The 24,555-nt window shown below is 34.5% G+C and overlaps 1 pseudogene; it reads right to left on the reverse strand.

Moving 5' to 3' along the window:
* Nucleotides 1–9,882: 9,882 nt before the first annotated feature.
* LOC132519084 (retinoic acid receptor RXR-gamma-like) overlaps nt 9,883–24,555 on the reverse strand; it is a 50,572-nt pseudogene continuing 35,899 nt past the window's right edge.

A 24,555-nucleotide genomic window follows, 5' to 3' on the forward strand; every position in this document is an offset into this window, starting at 1 on the left:
AAAAGTGGCACACTTCTGGCAAGATAGATCAAAGAGTAAAAAAAGAATATGAAAAAATAATACTAGCAGTAAAGACTTTTAAAAACCATCATTTCATGGTTTTATGAAAATATAGATGCTATAAATTTGACAACAAGCAAAATGTACACCTTTCTAGAAATATAACTTACCAAGCTTATATAAAAACTAGAAATATATGGTGTTTTATAAGTATTAAATAATCAAATAAATATTTAAAATTCTCCCCCAAAACAAACCATCACACTCGGATGTTTTTATCAGAAAGTTTTATCAAAACTTCAAGTAATATATATTATCAATCTCATATAAACATTGAGATAAGAAAAAAAACAGAATGTCCCCAGGTTCATTACATAAAGCAAGTACATCTTGGATACCAAAGGCAGGAATGAATCATGTGATAAATTAAAATTATCATCTAATTTCACAAGTTATCATAAATATGTTGTGCATAAAATATGAGCACACTGAATGCAACAAAATTTCATAAATTAAGTATATATCATGATCAGGTTCAATCAGTCTCAGAAATGCAAGTATAATTTATAATTAAAATAAATATAAAAGTTATTAAATATATTAACATTTTAAGGTGAGAAACATAAAATCAATGCAAAATACAAAGACTAGGATTTCACTGAAACATCTCAGCAACTTATCAATAGAAGTAAGCTTCCACAACTTGATAGAAAGGTATACCACAAAATGATTGAAATGTACTTTAAATTTAGAAATTAGGAAAGGACTCCTTCTAGTGAGAAATAAAATGCAGGTGCTGGCTTTTTTTTTTTTTAAACATTTTTATTGGAGTATAATTGCTTTACAATGGTGTGTTAGTTTCTGCTTCATAACAAAGTGAATCAGTTATACATATACATATGTCCCCATATCTCTTCCCTCTTGCATCTCCCTCCCTCCCACCCTCCCTATCCCACACCTCTAGGTGGTCACAAAGCACCAAGCTTATCTCCCTGTGCTATGCGGCTGCTTCCCACAAGCTATCAATTTTACGTTTGGTAGTGTATGTATGTCCATGCCTCTCTCTTGCTTTGTCACAGCTTACCCTTCCCCCTCCCCATATCCTCAAGTCCATTCTCTAGTAGGTCTGTGTCTTTATTCCCGTCTTGCCCCTAGGTTTTTCGTGACCATTTCTTTTTTTTAGATTCCATATATATGTGTTATCATACGGTATTTGTTTTTCTCTTTATGACATACTTCACTCTATATGACAGAATCTAGGTCCGTCCAACTCACTACAAATAACTCAATTTTGTTTCATTTTATGGCTGAGTAATATTCCATTGTATATATGTGCCACATCCTCTTTATCCATTCATCTGGTGATGGTCACTTAGGTTGCTTCCATGTCCGGACTATTGTAAATAGAGCTGCAATGAACATTTTGGTACATGACTCTTCTTGAATTATGGTTTCCTCAGGGTACATGCCCAGTAGTGGGATTGCTGGGTTGTATGGTAGTCCTATTTTTAGTTTTTTCAGGAACCTCCATACTGTTCTCCATAGTGGCTGTATCAATTTACATTCCCAACAATAGTACAAGAGGGTTCCCTTTTCTCCACACCCTCTCCAGCATTTATTGTTTGTAGATTTTTTGATGATGGCCATTCTGACTGGTGTGAGGTGATACCTCATTGTGGTTTTGATTTGCATTTCTCTAATGATGGTGATGTTGATCATCTTTTCATGTTTGTTGGCAATCTGTATGTTTTCTCTGGATAAATGTCTATTTAGGTCTTCTGCCCATTTTTGGATTGGGTTGTTTGTTTTTTTGATATTGAGCTGCATAAGCTGCTTGTAAATCTCTGAGATTAATTCTTTGTCAGTTGCACCATTTGCAAATATTTCCTCCCATTCTGAGGGTTGTCTTTTCGTCTTGTTTATGGTTTCCTTTGCTGTGCAAAAGCTTTGAAGTTTCATTAGGTCCCATTTGTTTATTTTTGTTTTTATTTCCATTTCTCTAGGAGGTGGGTCAAAAAGGATCTTGCTGTGATTTATGTCATAGAGTGTTCTGCCTATGTTTTCCTCTAAGAGTTTGATAGTGTCTGGGCTTACATTTAGGTCTTTAATCCATTTTGAGTTTCTTTTGTGTATGGTGTTAGGGAGTGTTCTAATTTCATTGTTTTACATGTAGCTGTCCAGTCTTCCCAGCACCACTTATTGAAGAGGATGTCTTTTCTCCATTGTATATTCTTGCCTCCTTTATCAAAGAGAAGGTGACCATATGTGCGTGGATTATCTCTGGGCTTTCCATGCTGTTCCATTGATCTATATTTCTGTTTTTGTGCCAGTACCATACTGTCTTGATTACTGTAACTTTGTAGCATAGTCTGAAGTCAGGGAGCCTGATTCCTCCAGCTCTGTTTTTCATTCTCAAGATTGCTTTGGCTATTCGGGGTCTTTTGTGTTTCCATACAAATTGTGAAATTTTTTGTTCTAGTTCTGTGAAAAATGCCAGTGGTACTTTGATAAGGATTGCATTGAATCTGTAGATTGATTTGGGTAGTACGGTCATTTTCACAATGTTGATTCTTCCCATCCAAGAACATGGTATATCTCTCCATCTATTTGTATCATCTTTAATTTCTTTCATCAGTGTCTTATAATTTTCTGCATACAGGTCTTTTGTCTCTTTAGGTAGGTTTATTCCTAGATATTTTATTCTTTTTGTTGCAATGGTAAATGGGAGTGTTTTCTTAATTTCACTTTCCGATTTTTCATCATTAGTGTTCAGGAATGCAAGAGATTTCTGTGCATTAATTTTGTATCCTGCTACTTTACCTAATTCATTGATTAGCTCTAGTAGTTTTCTGGTAGCATTTTTAGGATTCTCTATGTATAGTATCATGTCATCTGCAAACAGTGACAGCTTTACTTCTTCTTTTCTGATTTGGATTTCTTTTAGTTCTTTTTCTTCTCTGATTGCTGTGGCTAAAACTTCCAAAACTATGTTGATTAATAGTGGTGAGAGTGGGCAACGTTGTCTTGTTTCTGATCTTAGTAGAAATGGTTTCAGTTTTTCACCATTGAGGACGCTGTTTGCTGTGGGTTTGTCATATATGGCCTTTATTATGTTGAGGAAACTTCCCTATACGCCTATCTCCTGGAGGGTTTTTATCATAAATAGGTGTTGAATTTTGTTGAAAGCTTTCTCTGCATCTATTGAGATGATCACATGTTTTTTCTCCTTTAATTTGTTAATATGGTGTATCACATTTATTGATTTTAGTATACTGAAGAATCCTTGCATTCCTGGGATAAACCCCACTTGATCATGGTGTATGATCCTTTTAATGTGCTGTTGGATTCTGTTTGCTAGTATTTTGTTGAGGATTTTTGCATCTATGTTCATCAGGGATATTCGTCTGTAGCATTCTTTCTTTGTGACATCTTTGTCTGGTTTTGGTATCAGGGTGATGGTGGCCTTGTAGAATGAGTTTGGGAGTGTTCCTCCCTCTGCTATATTTTGGAAGTGTTTGAGAGGGAGAGGTGTTAGCTCTTCTCTAAATGTTTGATAGAATTCGTCTGTGAAGCCATCTGGTCCTGGGCTTTTGTTTGTTGGAAGATTTTTAATCACAGTTTCAATTTCAATGCTTGTGGTTGGTCTGTTCATATTCCATGCAAATGGAAATCAAAAGAATGCTGGAGTAGCAATTCTCATATCAGACAAAGTAGACTTTAAAACAAAGACTATTACAAGAGACAAAGAAGGACACTACATAATGATCAAGGGATCAATCCAAGAAGATATAATAATTGTAAATATTTATGCAGCCAACATAGGAGCACCTCAATACATAAAGCAAATACTAACAGCCATAAAAGGGGAAATTGACAGTAACACAATCATAGTAGGGGACTTTAACACCCCACTTTCACCAATGGACAAATCATCCAAAATGAAAATAAATAAGGAAACACAAGCTTTAAATGATACATTAAACAAGATGGACTTAACTGATATTTATAGGACATTCCATCCAAAAACAACAGAATACACATTCTTCTCAAGTGCTCATGGAACATTCTCCAGGATAGATCATACCTTGGGTCACAAATCAAGCCTTGGTAAATTTAAGAAAACTGAAATCATATCCAGTATCTTTTCCAACCACAACGCTACGAGACTAGGTATCAATTACAGGAAAAAATCTGTAAAAAATACAAACACATGGAGGCTAAAGGATACACTACTTAATATCTAAGAGATGACTGAAGAAATCAAAGAGGAAATCAAAAAATACCTAGAAACAAATGACAATGAAAACACAAGAACCCAAAACCTATGGGATGTAGCAAAGGCAGTTCTAAGAGGGACCTTTATAGCAATACAATCCTACCTTAAGAAACAAGAAACATCTCAAATAAACAACCTAACCCTACACCTAAAGCAATTAGAGAAAGAAGAACAAAAAACACCAATGTTAGCAGAAGGGAAGAAATCATAAAGATCAGATCAGAAATAAATGAATTTGCATTTTGCATTCACTCAAAAGTGAATTTGCATGTGACATATAGAGGATAAAAGGCCTGCTATTACTCTAGGCCCCAAATAAATATTCAGAGTATGTCTGCCCAAGCCTGCAATGTTACCTGAGAAATAATTACAGCATTTTTAAAATAGTTAAAATTTGGGTACTGTATTAGTCAGGATTCTCTGGAGAAACAGAACCAATTACATATATATGTATATATGTATGTATATATAGAGAGAGGTCTGTATATAATCTTTATATATCTATATTTTTATAGGAATTGGCTTATGCAGTTGTGGAGGCTGAGAAGTCCCACATCTGGTATCTTCCAGAGCACCAAGTCTGAAGGCCTGAGAACCAGGGAAGCCAATGGTGTTTAAGTCCCAGTCCAAGTATAAAGGCCCAAGAAGGGGGAGTGGGGAGAGGGGGAGGATAATAAGTCCCAGTCCAAGTCTGAAGGCCAGAGAACTAAGAGCACCAATGTTAGAGAGCAGGAGATGACAGACGTCCCAACTCAGGCAAAGAGCAAATTTTCTCTTCCTCCATTTTTTTGTTCTACTCAGACCCTCAGTGCATTGGATGATGCCACTTGCACAGGTGAGTGCAATCTTCTTTACTCTGTCTATAGATTCAAATGCTAATCTCTTCTGGAAGTACCCTCACAGACACACCCAGAAATAATGTTAGCTAACCCTAACCCTAACCTTAATCCTAACTGGTTAGCTATCTGGACATCCCTTAGCCCAGTTATGTTGACATATAAAATTAACCATCACAGGTACAATATTTCACCAAAATCTAGATTATCCTAACTAATGTTGTGTCATTCTCAGAACAAAAACTTGCAGTAAGTTCTAACTGGAAGTTGTATTTCAAGATCATTTTGTTCAGTCTGCTCACTGAATTTTAAGCAAAGCATGGACTAATGAGCCTGCACTCAGACGTTTAACCAGACAGATAGTAGACCTAATATAATAAGATATTGGAGAACTGATGACTATTCAACTTGAAGATAATGCTTACAGAGCTCATGACCCTTTTATTCATTCATTCATTCAAAGTTAATTTACTGATTGCCTGTAAGTTTTCATTTTCATTTTAATCCTTTGCCCTGGAATCAAAAAGATGATTTAAGCAAGATATCCTTACTCAAGAGGCAGATAGCATTGTGGGTAAAATAAGATTAAATAATTACAATAACTTAAAATAGATAATCTAAGGCATGCAAAGAACTACAACTCGGTAGAAGTCATGATGAACACAGCCAGGATTTGAGGTTTGCAGAATTTTTAGATAGGTAATGTTTGAGTTTATCCTTGTAGGATATGTAAGAATTCAAGAAAAACAAGGCTTAGATGGGCAATTCAAAAGAAAAAGTAGTATATTAAAAGCATAAAATAGTTCTCTTCAAATATTTTCAAGTGCTGTCACATGGAACAGAGCACAGAATTGTTTTGCTTTGTTCAGAAATATCAGTAAGGGCATTTTCTGTGGGAGACTGAACAGAGGATGTGTAAAGCCAGTCATTTTCATGGTACTAAAACTGGACTTGATAGATGAACACAAAAGGGCCTAGGGAAAAGGCCAGAAATACCAAAAGTGGTTTCCTAGATGACAGCAACCAAGTCAAGCAGAAAAGTGAACCCAAACCTGGTCGTTCATCAAAGTAGCCAGACAAATGCTAAGTATGAAGATGTATTTACAGAACAAGAAGTTGAAGAGCAATTTTTTTATACAGCAAGATCAAGCATATAAAGAGGAGTTGGTCTAGATTAATTTTGGACAGTACCAGGGTGGCTTTCAAACACCACCGGCTAGAGTTGGGTGAACAAATGGTCCTCATAAATGTGATGTATAAACAGAGAATCTGGAGAGAGAATTTTTTTTCAATATAAAAAAAAAAAAACTTTTAATTTTTTAAATGATTTTTCCATTTCTTGAAATGTATTCCTTCCTCCAAGGGGTTTCACTGTTATCCCTCAAAAAAGATATGTTGGAGCCCTAACTCCCAATCTCCCAATATCTTTGATTGTGACTTTATTTGGAAGGAATTTTTACAGAGGTAAACAAGTTAAAATGAAGTCATTAGGTGGGCCCTAATTCAATGTGACCAGTTTTCTTATAACACGTGGAAATTAGGCACAGGGACAGACAGGCACACAGGGAGAATACCACGTGAAGATAGAAACAGAGATTGGAGTGAAGTATCAGAAAGCCAAAGAAGGCTAAAGATTGACAGCAATTCACCAGAAACTGGGAAGGGGCATGGAGCAGATTTTCCCTCACAGCCCTCAGACTGAACCAGCCTTGCCATCACTTCGATTTCAGACATCCAGACTTTGAGACAACGAATTTTTGTTGTTTAAACCACCCAGTTTATGACATTTTGTTATGGCAACCCAAAGAAACTACTAATACAATAATAACTTACTGAAAATTTAACACTTGTTATATGCTCTATTAGGCACTTTCCTATAACGTTATAGGCTATAACTTTATTAAGATATATTAAGTACAGTAATTAGCACATATAAATATTTTACAACTTTATGTAAATGGAATCATAAACTATGTACCAATGATATTGATATTTATCCTTGCTATTGCATGTCTCAATAAGCCATTTCTGTAATTTTCTTTTTCCTTTCCTCCCTCCCACCCTCCCTTCCTTCCTTGCTTCCTTCTGTATTTCCAATTTCTTTGTCAGATTTTAATATCAGGTTTATAATGGCTTCATTAAAAGAACTGATCAGTCATCCCTCCTCATTTATTTTTTGAAAAGATTTATTTTAAATGTGTTATTTCTTCCTTAAGTGTTTAATAAAATTCACCAGCAAAATCATCTGGATCTTGAAAATTTTTTGGAGTTATTTTGATAACAGATTCAATTTCTTCAATAGATATAGAGCTCAAATTTTGCGGGGGAGGGGTTGTGTCAATTTTGATAATTTATCTTTTTCAAGAAATATGTCCATTCATCTCAGTTATCAAATTTGTTGGCATAAAGTTGTTCATAGTATTCAATTATTACATCTTAATTCCTATAATATCTATAACAATAGCCACCTTAATAATGATGATTTGTGTTACCTCTTTTTCTCTTAATTAGTCTACCTAGGAATTTATCGATGACACTGATCATATCAAAACACATTTTTAGCTTTTCTAATTGTCTCTGTTGCCTGTTTTCATTGCATTTATATATGCTCTTCTATTTATTATTTCTTTCTTTTCTTTTTTTTTTTTTTTTTTTTTTTTTTTTTGTGGTACGTGGACCTCTCACTGTTGTGGCCTCTACCGTTGCAGAGCACAGGCTCCGGACGCGCAGGCTGAGTGGCCATGGCTCATGGGCCCAGCCGCTCCATGGCATGTGGGATCTTCCCAGACCGGGGCACGAACCCGTGGTCCCATGCATCGGCAGGTGGACTCTCAACCACTGCGCCACCAGGGAAGCCCTATTTATTATTTCTTTAATTCTATTTACTTTGCTTTTCTTTTTCTAATACCTTAATTTGGAACCATAGATAATTTATTCTAGATTATTTTTCTTTCCTAATATAAACATTTTAAGCTATGAGTGTCCCACCAAGTGTTTCTTTAGCTGATTCAAACAAATATTGATCAGCTGGATTTCAATTGTCATTCAGTTTAAACTATTTTCTAATTTCCTTTCTGATTTCATCTATGATACAGGAGTGTATCGTTTGACCCATGAATTATATAGATGTATTTTACTAAGTTCTAGATATTTGGGACACAGGTCTACATATCTTTTATTTTTTATTTTTTTTTGCGGTACGCGGGCCTCTCACTGTTGTGGCCTCTCCCATTGCGGAGCACAGGCTCCGGACGCGCAGGCTCAGCGGCCATGGCTCACGGGCCCAGCTGCTCCGCGGCATGTGGGATCTTCCCGGACCGGGGCACGAACCCGTGTCCCTTGCATCAGCAGGCGGACTCTCAACCACTGTGCCACCAGGGAAGCCCTACATATCTTATTTTAATTTGACTCTCTTTTGGTCAGAGAATAAAATCTTTATGTATTTTATCCTTTTAAATTTAGAGTATTATTTTATAGTCCAGTATATGGTCAATCTAAATAGCATTCTTTTCCATAGAAAAGAATGTGTGTTGAGTATACATTATATTGAATGTGATAATGTAATAAATAATATTTCTAGTGATTAATAGTGCTAAGATCTCCTATATCTTTAATGATTTGTCTTGTTATTCTATCAGTTGTTGAGCGAGGGATGTTAATATCTCCTATGTTTGTTGAATTGTCCCTTTCTGCAATTCATTCAATTTTTGATTTGTATATTTTGAAGCTATTTTATTTGAGGTGCATATACATTTTGAATTATGTGCTGTTGAAGATTTCTAACTTTTATCATTATAAAATGTCCTACGTTATTTCTGGTAATATTCTTTGTCTTGAAGTCTGTTTTATTTGATGTTAAGACAGCTGCTCCAATCTTATTAAGCTTACTGTTTGTATGGTAAGACATTCCATTTCCTTACTTTTAATCGACCTGTGACTTTATATTTAAAATCTTTTTCTTGTAGGCCACATATCATGCAGTTCTACATTTTAATCTACCTCTGTCAGTCTCTGGTTCTTGGTGCTTAGACCACTAAAATTTAATGTAATTATTGTTATGGTTATATATAGTCTCATGTGGTTGATATAGTCTCATTTATTGCTTGTTTTCTGTTTCTCTCTTCTGATTTTTGGTGCTCTGTTTTACCTTTTACCCCTTCTTTTGGATCACTGTATTTTAAGGTATCTATTAGATTTTTGGCTATATCTCTTTGTATAACTTTTTCTTACTCTAGGAATTTAAATACACATATTCAAGTGTTCACAGTCGTCTCAGAATAATGTTGTACTACTTCAATAAAATATAGGATGTTTGCTGCCATTGAAGTCTCTTTATACCCCCATAAGCTTTATCTTATAGTTGTTAAATCTAGTACATATGCTGAAAGTCCCATTGGACATTGTTATACTTTTTGCTGTCAATATGTGTTTATATTTTAAAGAAATTAAAACAAAAAATAGTCTAGTGTATTTAACTAGGTGTTTAGTATTTCTGGTCTTTCTTCATTCTTAAAGACCCAGGATTCCCTCTGGTATTACTTTCCCTCAGCCTAAAGAAATTTCTTTAACATTTCTCATACAGTAAGTTTGCTAGTGCAAATGCTCTTACTTTTCATTCATTTCAGAATACCTTTTTTTATTCCCTTAATATCTTCATTTCCCTAATGTGCTCGACTTCTCCAAATTTTTTCTTCCCTCTACAATCTGATTATACTTGTTTACATTTATCATAAACAATTATGAGGTAGAGGAGGCTGTAACTGGTGAGGCTCAGGTGAACTGCAGCAGGATCTCCATCTCCATGAGGAAGGTGTCAATGGGCATGTCCCCCATGAGCTTGAAGAAGAGATGCTCCAGGCATTTCAAGCTGATGGAGTGCAGGACGGGGGGGCACAGCAGCAGTTTTGCAAAGCTGTCTGGTTTTTCCAGATACTTCTGCTTGGTATAGGCCTCAAGAATAACATAAACTTCCACAGAACCTCTGGGAGCTTGGACAGACCCTTGGCATCTGGGTTAAACGCACAATGGCTTGCAGGATTCCCAGCTACAACTTATCCACCTGCTTCATTTTGAACACCAGCTCAGTCAGAACTCTGTCAAAGATGGAGCCAACCCCAGCATTATAGACACTGCTCAGGTGGATGTATAAGCCTATGGCCAGAAGGATGCCATCCTGCACAGAAACCAAGTGGAAAGAGGAGGTAATCAGTAATCCCTTCTACCCTGCCCAGAACAAAATGACCTGGTCCTCCAACTTGAGGTCAGAGAAGTAGGAAATGTGCCTGGTCCATTCAAAGAATGAAAAGCTGCTTATTAACTTTTTTTTTTCTGACACAGGGCATTAATTGTGTCTTTAAAACATCATAAACAGGGCTTCCCTGGTGGCGCAGTGGTTGAGAGTCTGCCTGCCGATGCAAGGGACACGGGTTCGTGCCCCGGTCCGGGAAGATCCCACATGCTGCGGAGCAGCTGGGCCCGTGAGCCATGGCCGCTGAGCCTGCGTGTCCGGAGCCTGTGCTCCACAATGGGAGAGGCCACAACAGTGAGAGGCCCGCATACCGCAAAAAAAAAAAAAAAAAAAAAAAAAAAAAAAATATATCATAAACAGGAATCATCCAGCACCTTACTGTTTTTGTAGCTGGACAACTTAGGTCTTAATCATCAGCCTGCTGAACATCCTTTTTCAGCAACATAAATACTATGCAAAAATTTTCTGATATCCGTGTTTTTAACTTGGGGTTTGCTGAATCAAAGCAGCTGAATCTGATACAAGTTTAATATCGTTTCCTTCAGGAATTAACATATTTTTCTGGTGCTTGAGATACTGAAGAAGCAATGCCTGGCCTCATCTGAACCCTGTGGATATATTTTTGCCCAAGAAATTTGAAATTTTAACAAGAGACCCGTTGTTTTGAATAACGATGCTGATGGGGAAGTGAGTATACACAGGCCTCATCGTGAAACAGAAGGCCAGTGTAATGCCTTTTGATCATGTTCTGTTCATGACTACAGAGAGTGCAAAAGGTAGCTAGTTCCTTTCTATTTCTCTACAATTTGTCAATGCAGAGTCTCTTTTTCTTTCCAAGGAGATTTTTTGTATTTTATCCAAAGATTTAGTTGTAAGCCGAAGAGGCTTCAGTGATTTTATGCAGCCATATCATATGTGTAACTCTAAATAAACCATGTAAGAGTGATGTGGGAATGCAGTGATGAAAGTGTGGGTTTCAGGTATGGGAAAAGGCATGGGTTATTCAGTATGAAAATCCTTAGGAAAAACATGAAACTTGTGACCCTAACTCACAGCATACATAGAAAATAATTCCACATTGGTCATTGATTTAAATTTAAATACTGTAAGCAATAAAAAAATTTAAATATAATATATGCTATCTTTATAGTCACAGGGTATAAGACACGATGCAAAAGTACAAACTGTAAATGAGAAAAAAACAATAAATTAGACTACATTATAACAAACAGCTATCTAACGAGACTATATAAGCCATTGCTTCATTGAACAAGATAGGCGAAATTTACAAATAATATTGAACAAAAGAAACAAAACACTATAATTCTATTTATATAAAATTCCAAAACAGGCAAAAGTGATACAGTGTGTAAGAAGATAGGGAAGTGGTTACCATTCAAAGAAAATATTGACTTAAAGGGGGAATGAGTAGCTTCTTGGGTGCTAGTAAAGTTCTGTTTCTCCATCTGGGGATTGTTGTTATTTTTTTGTTTTTGTATTTGTATTGCTTTATTGTGTAAGTGTGAAAATCATCAAACTGGTCGCTTACTTGTTTCTTATATGAATATTATACTTTGAAAAATATTAAAATGAAAAGTAAGGGAATGACACACACAGTTTGGGAATAATAATTAAAATAAAATGAGGCATTTGATGGTAATTTGGAGAAGCACAGAAGATGATGCAGTGTTATTAGCAAAGTTCCAATTAAGTTGGATTGTGGATTAAAAGATGTTCATTTTAGGGCTTCCCTGGTGGCGCAGTGGTTGAGTCCGCCTGCCGATGCAGGGGACTCGGGTTTGTGCCCCGGTCTGGGAGGATCCCACATGCCGCGGAGCGGCTGGGCCCATGAGCCGTGGCCGCTGAGCCTGCGCGTCTGGAGCCTGTGCTCCGCAATGGGAGAGGCCACAACAGTGAGAGGCCCACGTACCACAAAAAAAAAAGATGGTCATTTTATTGCTTATTTTTACCATGTAGATATATATGTACCAACTATTTGCACAACTATTACAAAATAATTAATAATCATATGGTTGCATAATAATGACATAAAGAGAAAGAACCACATGATTGACACAGTGTGGAGTCTCAAAGTATTTGTGAAATAAATGATGAAATATGATTAATTCATTTCAATATGCTTGCATGATAATAAGTCATATATTATTACAGCATATTTTAATAAACATCCTGATACTATACTAAGTATTTTACAATGTTTTGTTTGCTGTTTAACACTAAATTCTGAACATCAGTTTGTTGTTGCTACAAATTGATACAGTCATATGGGTGGGTCATATTTCATTTATTAATCTATCAAAGAGGAAGAGCACAAACAATGATGTGAAAAACTGAAAACCTTCTACAGTTGACCTTGAGCAACACTGGTCTGAAATGCGGGTCCACTTGCATGCAGATTTTTTTTTCAATAAATATGTACCACGGGTCCTCAGCTGGTTGGTGTAGAGGGTTGGTGCCCCTAACCCCAGTATTGTTCAAGGGTCAACAGTATATAGATGCCTGTACTGTCCCATTCATGCAAATATGTTTGTGATATTCTAAAGATGAGAATGTGGCAAACTCTTTAAAATGTTTGTCTTTTAATAAATGATTTAAAATGATGTAGAAATTGAGTTCACATTCCATCAACAGCATATAAAGAGATTTGTTTCTCCATGCCAACAATAATTTTGTCTTTGCTTATCTTTGCCCATCCATATAAGATTGACAAAAATAATTAAGACTGTTGTTGGCATGGAGAAAAGAAAGTTCTTTTATGTGACTGTTGATGAAATGTGAACATATATATTGGTATAGAGAAATATAAATAGATAGATGGGGAAGGTACTTTTTGAAATCTATTTTTAACTTCTTTATTAGTGAGGTTGATCATTTGTTGTATAATTCATTTCATTTTTTACTCTATTTGGGATGTTCCTTTTACTGATTTATTACTGTTTATTTTATAATAAAAAGAATGTGCATATTATCTCTTTTAACCATAGAACTAGATTTTGAATTTATCTTCCATAATTTTTTGTGATGATTTTATTTCAACATAAGGCTCTGTTGGAATTTGTGTCACTTTTCCACAATGAATATTCACTCATAATTTATTTAGTAGCTGCCTTTTTTGTTTAAAATTCTGAGTCAGCCAGAATTATTTCTGATATAGAGACAGAGAAATCCAGCTTCATTTTATTCTTCAAATAGCTACCCAGCTAAAATTAGGTATTTATTAGACCTTAATTTAATTTTCATTAATTTCAAAGGTTTGCCATATATGAAATGTATATATTTTATATTCAAAATCTTCATTTTAAGATATGCATGAATATGCAATTCTTATTTACTTTGTAGTCATAGCAAAGTTTAACCCATTTAAGGTAAAAAAATTGAGCCTATTTTGAAAAGTATATAGTTGTATATCATTGGATTCAATACATTCTTCCATTTCTCCACCCTAAATCCTCCTGCACTTTGAAAATCTTCACTTGTGCATAAATAGTTTTAGTAACAACACACAAACATCTAATGTTGGAAAGGGAACAACAGATTTATAATAAATTTTGTAGATGCTCAGGAAACAATTTTTTAGCCTTATTTTTTGATTTACTTTTTATATATAATATATCTATGGAGGTAACTCTGCAGTAACACAAATATAGGATCTTTATTCTCACATATGCTTTTTCATCTGCTACCTGAAAACAGTCTTGAATTCATTTCAGGGAATGTTTAAGCAAATCTAGCCAACGACACATATTCACAAACGTAAAAATCAGCTTGAAATCTTGTGTTCTTGCCATGTAAAAATTATTATTTTCTTCTCCTTTGCATGATAGTCAGTTTGTAACAAACTTGTATATTAGGAAACAGGGAAAGTACTGAAGATTATAAAGTATGTATCAGTAAATGGGTTGAAAATGTTTTTTGATTGAACCTTTCTTTATAAATATGATTTGGGATTTCAGTAAGGGCATATTGCAAATGCCACCCAGTACATGCAGTAAATGTTACCTTCTATCACAGAAGACAGGCTCCAAATGTGATTTGAGTAAAAAGGAACCATGAGGGAATAGCTTGTAAATGACACTTTCGCTTTTCAGTCTTGATTGATTTCAATACTGAATTTGAGAATATAGCTGCAGTTGTAAATAAAGTTTACTCCTACTTTTATATAACTGTTAAGTGTTTTCTTTAACATTCAGGAAATTATTGCTTCTTCCACTAAAGTCTGTATTTCACTTTTGTACTGTAATAGATTTTAAAACTTTGGATAAGCAGCCTTGAAATCCTGACTGTTCCTGTGAGCATTCCTTGTATAAAATTAACTTTGCAATGAAACTTCTTCAAGAATCCTTTAGCAGGAGATTCTCCCACCTTTTCTGGATCTATGTGCTCTTAATACTGTTGCTCACTGCCCTTGCCATCAAAGATACGGAGATAGGAAAATCCTTTAAAGTTTTATTTTGCATTTGTTCCTCTGCTCCATTATTGAGTCTTTGTATTGACAAAGGATCATATCTACAAAATCTATGCAATAATAAAGTTTTAAAATGACAATTCATATAAAAAATGGTGATTCAGTGAAAAACAAACCAAATTATTCTAAGCCATATTCTTTGTACCCAGCATAAAATCAGATCTATCTCCACAGATCATCCTCATTTATGATTTTTCTCATTCACATTCTGCTATCACAGCACTCAGTTAGAGAAAACAAATTGTGATTATTATTTTTTAAATTCCACTAAGAGTTAGGATAACTTAGAAACTTCGGATTACTCTTTTAGTAATAAAGCAATGACCTGGGCCATCCTTAGGTAATTAAATTAAGATCAACATCTTGAGAGTCACATAATACAAGGTTCTGTACAACAGATGGCTTGGTAGTGGCCTAGGGATACCACTCAAGGGACATAATCAGGTAGCTTAATATGCATGTCTCAGAAAAATCTTTAAGCATCTTATTCATATAATCAACCACCATAATCCTACTTTTAATAATTGGTTGCTGTTGCTTAGGGGTTGCTTTCAGTCCCTTGAGGCTGCTCTATGCTCCATGAACATGGCCCTTTCCATCTTTAAAACCAGCAAAGATGTCTGAAATCTTTTTTTTTTCCTTTGAATATCTTTGACTTTCCATTCTGCTACTAGCTAGAGAAGTAGCTCTGCTTTTAAAGGGTTCATATAATTAGATTAGACCCACTAGGATAATTTTCATTTTGATTATCTCAAAGTCAACTGATTAGAAACCTTAACTACATCTGCAAAATCCATTTTACTGTGTAATGACATAATCATGGGCAAGATATCTCTATACTTATGGTCATGGGGATTAAAGAGAAAAATGTTGAGGGACAATTTTAGAGTTTGCCAACCACAGGAGTTGATCTTCCATCCCCTACTTGGCATAAAGAGGCAATGCTCTAATTATACTACTAGGGTAATGTCAGTGTACCTAAACAGGGAGTAGGTCTTCAATCCTCTATACAGAAGAAGGAATTAGGCAATGCTCTAATTCACCTACTTTGGAAATTTCATGAAGGTCCAGCAGGGAGCTGAGCCACCAACCACAGTCAGCAGCAATAATACCTAACAATGTGGTAGAAGGTGGGTTAGTTAGCACTCAACTTACCATGTCTCAGTACCAGCAAGACCTAATGAGGAGCTGAGCCTTCACTCGCATCCAGCAGCAACAAGACTGAATGAGGCTGTGTGAGGCAAGGTTACTCAGTACTCTGATCTGCCCCACCCTACCTTGGTGTCAACAAGAACCAACGAGGAGCTGAACCTTCACCCTCATCTAACTCCAATGTATCCTAAACAGGACAACTGCCTACTAAAAAGGATTATATGGATTCCAGAGTCTCACAACGTAATATCCAAAATAGTCACATGACAATAAAAAAATCTCTTTTGCAAATAATTTCTCTTTTACAAATAAACAACTTGTATAAAGCACAATCGAGAGACATCAACATTGAGATTACTGAGAAACTGTAGTTACCAGACAAGGATTTTAAAGTAGTGATCATTAAAATGCTTCAATGAGCAATTATGAGTAGTCATGAAACAAGTGAAAAAATAGAAAATCTTGTCAAAGGAATTGAGAATATAAAAAAGAAACAAAAAGAAATCATAGATCTGAAAAATATAGTAACCAAAGGGGGTTGGGGGAGAACATCTCAATGGATAGGCTCAATAGCAGAATGAGATGATGGAAAAAAGAATCAGTGAACTCAAAGATTTACCCAATCTGAATAATCTGAAAAACAGAGAGAATACAGACTTAAAAAAAAAAAAAAAAAAGAATAGAGCCACAAGGACCTGCAGACAAATACAGGACTCTCTGTCTAGCACTGAAATCCTAGAGAGGAGAAAGAGAATGTGAAGTTCATACAAAAACTTGGATGGATCTCAAGGGCGTTTGCTGAGTGAATAAAAAGCGAGTTTCAAAAGATTAGATATTGTATCATTCCATTTATTTGACATTTCTGGATAGCAAAATTATAGAGATAGACAATAGATTTGTGGTTTACAGAGGTTAGGGATGGAGATGAGAGAACGTTTGGGCGAGTCTATGAAGGGTTAGTCTGATGGACCTTGTGGTACTGTGACAGATCTGTATCTTGAGTGTGGTGGTAGTTACATGAATCCATACATGTGATAAAAACGCATAGCACTACATATCACACACACACACACACACACACACGCGCACACACACACACAAATGAATTCTGTGTAGCATATACCAATGTCAATCTCCTGGTTTTGATCCTATACTATGATTACTCATGATGTTACCACTGGGGAAATGTGGGTGAAGCATGCGTAATCTCCGTGTGTGTGTGTGTGTGTGTCTGTGTGTGTGTGTGTTTGCAATTTCCTATGAATCTATACTCAGCTCAGAATAAAAAAATTTAAAAAATTGTTGAACAAATACTCTTTCAGATAATTTGGTCTAATCTCTATACCTCAGTTTACCTGTCTTTTCAAATATTTTCATTTGGTCAAAATTATTTATCAGGACTTTGTCTTAATAAACATCCTGAGAACCTATGTTGGCTCTTTTCCTTAGACAGCTAACAATAAAATATCCTACTTTTGTCATTTTCATCCCATGACTAAATTTTTTGTGTTTTCTTTCTACCTAATGAATAGGCTTATAATAACTAGATAAAAAATGATTGTTTGAAAATACACTTCAGATGCCTGAGTCTACCTGTATAACTAGCTAACTGGGACACTAGATCTCTGGCGAATCAACATGATCTACTGCAATTGCCTCTAGATCTGAATAGACCATTTGGAATTTCTAGAATTGCCTCTTTATTCTATTCTTCCTTTTTTAACTATAAAATAGTGATGCTTTCCTTAAAAATTTTGTAGGAAGTTACTATTAAAATGTCGAATGGCTGAGTAGTGCTTTGTGACCGCCTGGAGGGGTGGGATAGGGAGGGTGGGAGGGAGGGAGACGCAAGCGGGAAGAGATATGGGAATATATGTATGTATATAACTGATTCATTTTGTTGTGAAGCTGAAGCTAACATACCATTGTAAAGCAATTATACTCCAATAAAGATGTTAAAAAAAAAAATCAAAAAAACAAAACAAAACAAAAAAAACTGTCGAATGAAATTTTAAAAGTCTGAATGTAGTTTTCATAGCATGCTATAACAAATATAATACGGAGGAACAAATACTACATTATAAAATATCTGCAGATTCTCATACCAAAGGAAATTTAAAAGAGGAATATACATCAAAGGAAAAGTAATTATGATAATTTAAAAGAGAGGTTCAACCCAGTAACATAGAATATAGATTTAAGTTAAAAATCTGTAGTCTCAGGATAAAATAAATGGCATACATAGACATGTTTAAGCAACTTTATAATCTAATAATAAAAATGTTCAATTAGTAAACTTGGTCAACCCCTAAGTTTTAAATACTGACTTAAAAAATACATTGTGTTTAGAAGAAAAATCTTTTAACATTTTGTATTTCATGCCTAAGGTAATTTGGCACATCTTTTCTCTCAAGTTAATATCTCAAGTAAAGTGGACCAACACAACACAAATAGAAGTAAATATACTCAGGAATGTTAAAATTCTTGGAGAGGTTTAAACATTTCCCCAGTAAATCACCAAAGAAAAGTTAAAGGTTTATAACGCATTCTGTTGTATGTATTTGATGACTGTATTTAAGCTTGTTTTGGGGTGAACATAGTGGTGTCCTCAAGTTGTATTAATGAGAAAATTGCAACCTACAAAAGATCAATGCTTCAATACCACTTGACCTGAAACAAAGGCAGGGAAACAGTATAGGGGAATAAAAATTTCTTTATATAGCTATCAACTAACTATTCAATTAGAAAAATCAAAAAATGGAAGTTAACCATAAATTACTACAGTGAAGAATAATTAATTAACTTTTTTCATTTTCTGGTCAGATTATATACATAAAAGAATAACTTTTTAATTTGTGTCCTATAAGAATATCATTTAGATTTGGAGGATATTTCATTATTAGTATTTCCATAGTTATGTTGAGTCATAATTACCAATAACTTACTAATTAAATATCAAAAATAGATTATTTTTTAAATGATGTATGTTATTTATACTGTATTGTGATACCTAAAATCTACCTTTCCAGATTACAGACTCTTGGTTCTGATTGACTAAATTAGATCTTATACTTTAGTGAGTTTATAAATTCAAGCATCACCTGAACAAATGCTCTGAAAAAGCATAGAAAGAAAACACCTGTGAGAGAAGGCTGTAAGGACAAAGCAGGAAAAAACTCAAACTGTCAGCAGCTAGAAAAAATTGTTCAGTGTTTTTGACAAGCAGGTCAAAGGTGAATACTCACCTTTTGCCTTTTGAACTTAAAAATATATATAGTCAGCAAGTTGGCAGTTCTTAGTTACTATGTAATTCAATGAGAAACCAGAAGAAATGCAGATTCTTCTCTGTTACACTGTGTTTTACAATTTCAGAAAATCTTGGGACACTTGAGCCTGACCTTCATACTCTCATTGTTATTGGACCAAAAAAAAAAAAAGAAAAAGGAAAAATTTTTGTTTGATTCTTAAAATAATTAATAATTTTACAGTAATTTAGCAGGGGTAGGAGGCTCACAGAGATTCGGCTTATTTTATTCAGATACAGCATCATTTTTCTCTACACAAGAATGTCTACTACCTTGTAACTTATTAGAACTATTAACCAAATATTCAACATAAACAGAAAAGCCCCCAAAATTGCCAGCTGCAATTTGTAATCAAAACAATCTAGAAAATCCATACTCTATGCTGAAATCTGTACATATCTTTATTGTCTAAGATAAAAATCTCAGCAGAAAGGCAGGGTAGGCTGAGATGGAAAGTTCTATAGCTATGCTGTGTAATATGGTAGACATGAATTATTGAACAATTGAAATATCACTAGTCCAAAATGAGCTGTGCTTAGGTGGAAATATGTACTAGATTTTGAAGACAGTATGGAAAGAAAAATATATAAATCTCATTCATAAGTTTATAGTAATTAAATGTTGAAATGATAATAGTTTGAACATATCAAGTTAAATAAAATATATTATTAAAATCCATTTCACTTTTTATCAAGCAACTAGAAAAATTTAAACTACATATGTGGCTTTTATTTGTGGCTCATATTATGTTTCTAATAGTCTGGGTTACTCTGTAGAATACCCATAGTTCTTTCACAGTTCTTTTATTTACAGTTCCTTTGCTATAGTAAAAATCTATCTAAGTTCAGCAATGAGAGGTCTGATCATCAGGGTGGGGCTTCCAATTGACCAGGTAGTTACTTTTCTCCCAACTAGCTTATGCTAATGGCATCTTCCCAATCACCATAACTCTGGAAAGAATAAGGCAGAATGTATAAGTTTCTATATTCCATTTTTGCTCTTCTATAAAGCTTTAATCTAACTTTGCCTGTTTATTCATCTGTGTTTCCCACTGTGAATTCCCAAGGATGAAACACTTCTGTCTTTGCATTTCCAAGAGGTGAGATTGCACTTACATATAACAGACGTGAAATAAATACATGTTGAATGAATGCCCCCAAATCCCATTCCCTATTTTATTTGGAATGTTATATATTTATTTCCTTATTGGATTATTTCTGCCTCCCTTCACTAGAAAGTATGTTCTCTAAAGGCAAGGACTTGGTTTACTTTAATAACTGCTACTATATATCTCTATAGTTTAGAATAGTGCCTGACACAAAATGATGTTCAAAAGTGTCTGTTGAATGAATGAAACTATCAATAGATCCGTCGAGAAGGACCGGGGACAGTGATGAGTCAGTTTTAGCTATCAAGGCAAACACCTTCCCTCCACCCCACCCCTTTCTTCCCATAATGAGATTTTACTTCCCAAATCATCATAGTTAAGAAGATAGCCCTCCAACTTTTCCTTCTTGATAAGTTGGTGTTTTTTCTTTCTTTTCAGATGGAAAAAGCTGTAGCTAATATTTTTCCGATAAAATAATAAAAAGTTTTTTTTCCAATGGCAGTTGAAATTATTCTACCAATAATTAAACTGTCCAAATGAATGGCATACAAATAGCAGACCCATGGAAGAAGATGATGGATTATTTAAGGGAAGGAACTTCTGTCCGAGTGAGTTCTTACAACTAGTAGTACTGTAGCATGCACCCTTCTGTACAAACATTTCTTATTTGTTGCCACTTAGCTGGTAACAGTGCAGTATTGTGGAGAGAGAACCTACTCTTAGGTCTGGCACTAATTAGCTTGTGAACTTGAGCAAGTTATTTCACCAATACACATCTCTGGTTTCTTATATGAAAAATTATTAGGACAGAATAAAAGGTTCCTAAAGTTAATTTTTAGACTAAATGTCCATGGTAAAACAAAATTTAAAAAACAGAACAAAGAATAGTACTACTTTTTTTTTTACCACATATGTTTAAGTTATTTAAGGGTTTTCATGGATATTTTAGTTAACAATAAGTTATAGAGTGTCTCAGATTGGGTCTTTGGTGAATTCTACCAAACATTTAAGGAAGAAATTATACCAATTCTCTACAATCTCAGAGAACAGAAGCAGAAGACACAATCCCTAACTAATTTAATGAGGCCAACAGTACCCTAATACCAAAGCCAGACAAAAATATTACAAAAATAGAACACTAGACTCATGAAATATAGCTGCAAAAATTTTCAACAAAATATTAGCAAATCAAAATCAACAATGTATAAAAAAAAAAGTATACCTCATGACTAAGTGGGATTTATCCCAGGTATGCAAGTCTAGTTCAACAGTTAAAAATAAATTAATATAATACATCACATCAATAGAATACAGAAGAAAAATCACATGACCATATCAATAGATTCAGAAAAAGCATTTGACAAAAGCAAACACCTACTCATGATAAAAACTCTCAGTAAAATAGGGATAGAGAAGAATTCCTCAACTTGATAAAGAATATCTATAAAAAACCTATAGATAACATAGTACTTAATGGTGAGAAACTCAGTTTTCCCACTAAGATCAGGTTCAAGGCAAGGATATCCCCTCTCACCATTCCTTTAAATATAATATTGGAAGTTCTAGATAATGTAATAAGATAAGAAAAGGAAATAAGATACAGATTGGGAAAAAAGAAATAAAAATTGTCTTTGTTTGCAAATGACATTACTATTTATGTAAAAAATCTGAAGAATCAACAACAACAACAACAAACTCCTGAAATAAGCAATTATAGCAAGGTTTCAGGATACAAAATTAATATACAAAAGTCAACCACTTTCCTATATACCAGCAATAAACAAGTGGAATTTGAAATTAAAGACATAATATTATCGACATTACCCCGAAAAAGATGAAATGTTGAAGTATAAGTCTAATAAAAGATGTACAAGATGTATATAAGGAAAACAACAAAGCTTTGATGAATGAAATCAAAGAAGAACTGAATAAATAAATATTCCATGTTCATAGATAGGAAGATTCAATATTGTCAAGAGGTTAGTTCTTCCCAAATTGATTTATAGATTCAATGTAATCCCAACCAAAATATCAGCTAATTATTTTGTGGCTATTGATGGGCTGATTCCAAAGTCTGTATGAAGAGACAAAAGACCCAGAATAGCTAACACGATATTGGAGGAAAAGAACAAGGTTGGAAAACTGACACTACCTAATGTCAAGACTTATTTTAATGACACAGTAACCAAGACAGTGTGGTACTGGCCAAAAACAGACAAATAGATCAATGAAACAGAATAGGGAAAACAAACAGATCCACATAAATACATTCAACTGATCTCTGACAAAGGAGCAAAGGCAGTACAATGGAGGAAAGATAGTCTTTTCAACAAATGGTGCTGGAACAACTGGATATCCACATGCAAAAAATAATTTTTTAAATCTTCAGACAGACCTCACACCCTTCACAAAAATGAACTCAAAATGGATCACAGACCTAAATAAATGTAAAACACAAAACTATAAACTCAAAAAAAAAAAAGGAGGAAACCTATATGACCTTGTGTTGATGGCTTTTTAGAGACAACAAAAAATGCACAATCCATGAAAGAAATAATTGATAAACTGGACTTCATTAAATTAAAAAGTTTTGCTCTTCCAAAGACAATGCCAAAAGAATAGGAAGACAAGTCACAGACTGGGAAATATTCACAAAGACCCATCTGAAAAAGGAATATTTTCCAAAATATACAAAGAACTCTTAAAAATCAACAATAAGAAGAAAATTATCCAATTAGAAAACAGGCCAAAGACCTTAAACAGATGTTTCACCAAAGATATACAGATGGCAAATATGCATATGAAAAGATGTTCCACATCATTTCTCATCAGGAAAATGCTAATTAAAACAACAAAATGAAAAAAAAAAAAAAACAAAATGCCATTACATACTTATTAGAATGGCCAAAATGTAGAACACTGACAACACTAAATTCTGGACAGGACATGAATTAACAGTAACTCTCATTTATTGCTGGTAGGAAAGCAAAATTGCAGAGCCAGTTTGATGGTTTCTTATGAAACTAAATATACTTTTGCCATATGATCCAGCAATTAAACTCGTTGGTATTTACCTGAAGGAGTTGAAAATGTATGTCCACACAAAAACCTGCACACAGATATTTATAGCAGCTTTATTCATAACTGCCAAAACTTAGAAGCAACAAAGATATTTTTGGTAGAGGATGGATAAACCGTGGTACATTCAGACTATGGAATATCATTCAGTGGTAAAGAGAAATGAGCTATCAAGCCATGAAAAGTCATGGAGGAACCTTAAATGCATATTACTAAACAAAAGAAGCCAATCTCAAAAGTCATTATAATGTCATGATTCCAACTACATGACATTCTGGAAAAGGTAAAATCATATGACAGTGAGAAAAAAAAATCAGTAGTTTCTAGGGGCTGGGGGTGGGTAGAGGGATGACTAGGCAGAGCACAAGGAATTTTTAGGGTGGTCAAACTATTCTGTATGATACTATAATGTTGGGTACAGTTATTATATATTTGTCCAAACCCATAGAATATACGACACCAAGAGTGGACTTTATTGTAAACATTTAGTGATTAGATGTGTGAATGTAGGTTCATCAATTATAACAAATGTGCCACTCTGGTGGGGGATATTGACAACTGGGGAAGCTATGCATATAAGGGGTAGGGAGCATATGGAAAAATCTCTGTACCTTCCCCTCAATGTTGCTTTGAACTTAAAACTGCACTAAAAAAATAATATCTTTTTTTTTAAGTGTGGCAGTTATCTATTTTGAATATGTAAAGACTTCTTTTACTAACTTCAAACACCTAGTTCTGAGAAACCTTGTTGATTAAAACTCTCAGCTGTGAGAAACGTAACTGTTTGAAATTAAATCAGTGAAAATAGAACATTCTGTCTTTGCTTAAAGGATCTGATCTATTTTGGGTCACAATTGAAGTAGCTTTAATTTCCATCCTCAGTTCTTCAAATAAGAGGATTTTTTGGGGGGTTCACTCTTGTTTTTTTTTCACAGCATTCCTCATTTACCCTAACTTTGTGGTTTCTGAAGAAACACAACCCAAAGTCATCTTCTTAGTGTGCCTAGTAATCAGACCATAGCATTTCTAACGGAAATTAAAAGAAAGTTTTCAACTAGACATGGCC

The sequence above is a fragment of the Lagenorhynchus albirostris genome, chromosome 4 (genome assembly GCF_949774975.1).
Source record: "Lagenorhynchus albirostris chromosome 4, mLagAlb1.1, whole genome shotgun sequence".
Lineage (NCBI taxonomy): Eukaryota > Metazoa > Chordata > Mammalia > Artiodactyla > Delphinidae > Lagenorhynchus > Lagenorhynchus albirostris.